This window comes from Lichenostomus cassidix, chromosome 3 (genome assembly GCF_008360975.1).
Source record: "Lichenostomus cassidix isolate B80296 chromosome 3, HeHo_3.0, whole genome shotgun sequence".
NCBI lineage: Eukaryota > Metazoa > Chordata > Aves > Passeriformes > Meliphagidae > Lichenostomus > Lichenostomus cassidix.
The window spans coordinates 111,891,829-111,897,642 of NC_139483.1; positions in this window are offsets into that span (position 1 = coordinate 111,891,829).

The following is a 5,814-nucleotide window of genomic DNA, read 5'->3' on the forward strand; positions in this document are numbered from 1 at the left end:
CAGTGGGAATTGGGAATTGTTGGGAACTGGGAATTGGGAATTGGGAATTGGGAATTGGGAATGGAATTCCATCGAAAATTGGGAAATGGGAATTAGGAATTGTTGGGAGTTGGGAATTGGGAATTGGGAATGGGAATTCCATTGGGAAATGGGAATTGTTGGGAGTTGGGAATTGGGAATTTGGGACAGGAATTCCATTGGGAATTGGGAAATGGAAATTGGGAATTGTTGGGAATTGGGAATTCCATTGGGAATTGGGAATTGGGAATTGTTGGGAAATGGGAATTGTTGGGAAATGGGAATTGTTGGGAATTGGGAACTGGGAATTTGGACAGGAATTCCATTGGGAACTGGGAAATGGGAATTGGGACAGGAATTCCCTTGGGAATTGGGAATTTGAACAGGAATTCCATCGAGAATTGGGAAATGGGAATTGGGAATTGTTGGGAATTGGGAATTGGGAATTGGGTCAGGAATTCCAGTGGGAATTGGGAATTGGGATTGGATAAAGGGATTGGGAAGGTGGGAATGAGGGATTGGGAATGTGGGAAAATGTGGGATTGGGAATTGGGAATGTGGGATTGGGAATTGGGATCAGGATTGGGAGTTGGGAATGCTGGATTGGGATTTGAGATTGGGATGTGGGAATGTGGGATTTGGGATTGGGATTGGGAATGAGGGATTATGATTTTGGAAAATGTGGGATTGGGAATGTGGGAAGGGGGTCTGGGAATGTGGGATTGGGACTTTGGACTGTGGGATTGGGATCTGGAAATGTGGGACTTGGGGATTGGGAAGGTGGGGAGGTGGGATTGGGAACTGGGATCAGGATTGGGAGATGGGAATGTGAGACTGGGAACTGGGAATGGCAGATTGGGAATGTGGGAAAATGTGGGATTGGCAATGTGGGATTGGGATCAGGGAAAATGTGGGATCTGGATGTGGGAAAATGTGGGATTTGGGATCTGGGAATGTGGGATTGGCATTTTGGAATGAGGAATTGGGAATTGGGATTGGGATTTTGGAAAATGTGGGATTGGGAATGAGGGATTTGGATCAGGGAAAATGTGGGATTGGGATCTGGGAATGAGGGCTTGGGATTTTGGGAATGTAGGAAAATGTGGGATTGAGAATTGGGAATGTGGGATTGGGAGCTGGGAATGCATTGGGAATTTGGGAATAGAGTGTGTGAGAAACCAGGAATTCTCCGGGAATTTGGGAATTCCTCAGCTGGGAATGCTCTGGGAATTTGGGATTTCCTGAGATTTAAGAATGTATGGGATTTGGGAATGCATGGAGATTTGGGAATTCCTCAGGATTTGGGAATTCCTCAGGATTTAGGAATTCCTCAGCTGGGAATGCTCTGGGAATTTGGGATTTCCTGGGATTTGGGAATGCATCAGAAATTTGGGAATTCCTTGGGATTTGGGAATTTCTCAGGATTTGGGAATAGAGTGTGTCATAAACCAGGGATGCTCTGGGAATTTGGGAATTCCTGAGATTTGGGAATGCATTGGAAATTTGGGAACTCCTTGGGATTTGGGAATTTCTCAGATTTTGGGAAGAGAGTTTGTTAGAAACCAGGAATGCTCCGGGAATTTGGGAATTCCTCAGCTGCGATTGCTTTGGGAATTTGGGATTTCCTGGGATTTGGGAATGCATCAGAAATTTGGGAATTCCTCAGGATTTGGGAATTCCTCAGCTGGGAATGTTTTGGGAACTGGGAATGCTCTGAGAATTTGGGATTTCCTGGGATTTGGGAATGTATTGGGAATTTGGGAATGCATCAGAAATTTGGGAATGCATTGGAAATTTGGGAATTCATTGGGGATTTGGGAATTCCTTGGGATTTGGGAATTCCTCAGCTGGAAACGTTTTGGGAACTGGGAATGCTCTGGGAATTTGGGATTTCCTGAGATTTGGGAACACACTGGGATTTGGGAACACATTGGAAATTTGGGAATTTCTTGGGATTTGGGAACTCCTCAGATTTTGGGAATAGAGTGTGTGAGAAACCAGGAATATTCCAGGAATTTGGGAATTCCTCAGCTGGGAACGCTTTGGGAACTGGGAATGCTCTGGGAATTTGGGATTTCCTGAGATTTGGGGATTCCTTGGGATTTGGGAATGCATTGGGATTTGGGAATTCATTGGAAATTTGGGAATTTCTCAGGATTTGGGAATAGAGTGTGTCAGAAACCAGGAACGCTCTGAGAATTTGGGATTTCCTGGGATTTGGGAATGCATGGGAATTTGGGAATGCATAAAAAAATTGGGAATTCCTCGGGATTTGGGGATGCATCAGAAATTTGGGAATTCCTGAGGAATGAGCCAAAATCCTGGGAATTGGGATCCCTGCAGCCCCTCCCCCTCCCTGCCGTTAATGGATAATCCCAAGGAATTTTTTGGGATCAATTCCTGACCTTTGGCCACCTCTGGGAGCCTCAGGAATGTCAGGAGATTATCCCTGGATTTGCTCCGAGTTTCGGGATGGGCAGGAGGGCAAAAGCCTTGGAAAAAAACTTGGAAAAATCGTGGAAAAATTGTGGAAAAAATGTGGAAAAATTGTGGAAAAAAACGTGGAAAAAATGTGGAAAAAACGTGGAAAAATAATGGAAAAAATGTGGGAAAATCATGGGAAAAACGTGGAAAAATGTGGAAAAAATCATGGGAAAAAAGTGGGAAAATCATGGAAAAAATGTGGAAAAATAATGGAAAAAATGTGGAAAAACTATGGAAAAAACGTGGAAAAAATGTGGAAAAATCATGGAAAAACCAGGGAAAAATGTGGAAAAAACCATTGAAAAAACGTGGAAAAAATGTGGAAAACCCATGGAAAAAATGTGGAAAAACTATGGAAAAAATGTGGGAAAAACGTGGGAAAAATGTGGAAAAAACATGGAAAAATCATGGAAAAAACGTGGAAAAAATAATGGAAAAAATGTGGAAAAACCATGGAAAAAACCATGGAAAAACCGTGGGAAAAAAGTGGAAAAAACATGGAAAAAATCATGGGAAAACCTTGGAAAAAACGTGGAAAAACCGTGGAAAAACCATGGAAAAAATGTGGAAAAACCATGGAAAAAACATGGAAAATCCCTGAAAAATCCCTGGAAAAAAATCCTGGAAAAATCCCTGGAAAAATCCCTGGAAAAATCCCTGGAAAAAATCTCTGGAAAAATCCCTGGAAAATCCACAATTCCCATGGAACGGCAGATGGAATTTCCTTTTCCAAGGAAAATCTGGGATGGAGCTGGGAATTCCCTGCCCGACCCTCCCTGTTCCCACATTCCCAAAAATCTCTGAAATCCTGGAAATCTTTTCCTGATTTCCCCATTTTCCCAATTTTCCCAGCAATTCTCTCACATTCCCAAAATCCTTGAAATCTTTTCCCTATTTCCCAGTTTTCCCAAGAATTTCCTGCCTGAACCCCCCCGTTGTTCCCACATTCCCAAAATCTTTAGGATCTTTTCCCTATTTTCCCTATTTTCCCAATTTTCCCAGGATTTCCCTGCTCGACATTCCCAAAAATCTCTGAAATCCTTGAGATCTTTTCCCAATTTTCCCAAGAATTCCCTGCCTGAATCTCCCCACATTCCCAAAATCTTTAGGATTTTTTCCCTATTTCCGCATTTTCCCAATTTCCCCAGGAATTCCCTTCTCCCACATTCCCAAAATCCCTGAAATCTTTGGGAACTTTTCCCTATTTCTCTCTTTTCCCAATTTTTCCAGCATTTCCCTCCTTGACATTCCCAAAAATCTCTGAAATCCTGGAAATCTTTTCCCTATTTCCCACTTTCCCCAGGATTTCCCTATTTCCCACATTCCCGAAATCTCTGAAATCCTGGAAATCTTTTCCCTATTTCCCAATTTTCCCAATTTTTCCAGCATTTCCCAGCTCGATATTCCCAAAATCTTTGAAATCTTTGGGAACTTTTCCCTATTTCCTCCTTTTCCCAGTTTTCCTGGGAATTCCCTTCTCCCACATTCCCAAAATCTTTGAAATCTTTTCCCTATTTCCCCCTTCTCCCAATTTTCCCAGGATTTCCCTGTTCCCACATTCCCAAAAATCTCTGAAATCCTTGAAATCTTTTCCCTATTTCCCAGTTTTCCCAAGAATTCCCTGCCTGAACCTCCCCGTTGTTCCCACATTCCCAAAATCTTTAGGATCTTTTCCCTATTTTCCCTATTTTCCCAATTTTCCCAGGATTTCCCTTCTCCCACATTCCCAAAATCCCTGAAATCTTTGGGATCTTTTCCCTATTTCCCAATTTCCCCAGGAATTCTCTCTCCCCTCCCCTTTCTCCCACATTCCCAAAAATCTCTGAAATCCTGGAAATCTTTTCCCTATTTCCCAATTTTCCCAGGATTTCCCTTTTCCCACATTTCCAAAATCTTGGAAATCTTTTCCTTATTTCCCCATTTTCCCCATTTTCCCAGGAATTCCCTGTTCTCCCACATTCCCAAAAATCTCTGAAATCTTTGGGATCTTTTCCTTATTTTCCCCTTTTCCCACTTTCCCCAGGAATTCCCTTCTCCCACATTCCCAAAATCTCTGAAATCCTGGAAATCTTTTCCCTATTTCCCAGTTTTCCCAGGATTTCCCTGCTCGACATTCCCAAAAATCTCTGAAATCCTTGAGATCTTTTCCCAATTTTCCCAAGAATTCCCTGCCTGAATCTCCCCACATTCCCAAAATCTTTAGGATTTTTTTCCTATTTCCGCATTTTCCCAATTTTCCCAGGATTTCCCTTCTCCCACATTCCCAAAATCCCTGAAATCTTTGGGAACTTTTCCCTATTTCTCTCTTTTCCCAATTTTTCCAGCATTTCCCTCCTTGACATTCCCAAAATCTCTGAAATCTTTGGGATCTTTTCCTTATTTTCCCCCTTTCCCACTTTCCCCAGGATTTCCCTTCTCCCACATTCCCAAAAATCTCTGAAATCCTGGAAATCTTTTCCCTATTTCCCCGTTTTCCCAGGAATTCCCTTCTCAACATTCCCAGAATCTCTGAAATATTTGGGATCTTTTTCCTATTTTCCCAATTTTCCCAGGAATTCCCTTCTCCCACATTCCCAAAATCTTTGAAATCTTTGGGAACTTTTCCCCATTTCCTCCTTTTCCCAATTTTCCCGGGAATTCCCTTCTCCCACATTCCCAAAATCTTTGAAATCTTTTCCCTATTTCCCCATTTTCCCAATTTTTCCAGCATTTCCCTCCTCGACATTCCCAAAATTTCTGAAATCTTCTCCCTATTTCCCAATTTTCCCAGGAATTCTCTCTCCCCTCCCCCGTTCTCCCACATTCCCAAAATCTTTTAAATCTTTGGGATTTAAATCTTCGGGATTTTTCCCACTTTTCCCACTTCTTTTCCCACTTTTCCCACTTCTTTTCCCACTTTTCCCACTTCTTTTCCCCACTTTTTTCCCCACTTTTCCCACTTTTCCCACTTTTTTCCCCACTTTTCCCACTTTTTTCCCCACTTTTCCCACTTCTTTTCCCCACTTTTCCCACTTTTCCCACTTCTTTTCCCATTTTTCCCACTTTTTTCCCCACTTTTCCCACTTCTTTTCCCCACTTTCCCCACTTTTCCCACTTCTTTTCCCATTTTTCCCACTTTTTTCCCCACTTTTCCCACTTCTTTTCCCCACTTTCCCCACTTTTCCCACTTCTTTTCCCATTTTTCCCACTTCTTTTCCCACTTCTTTTCCCACTTTTCCCACTTTTCCAAACTTCCCAAACCCCAAAAGGAATCAACTTTTCCACCAAACCTTTGGAATTTTTGGGATTTTCCTCCTCTCCAGGCTCCGCTCC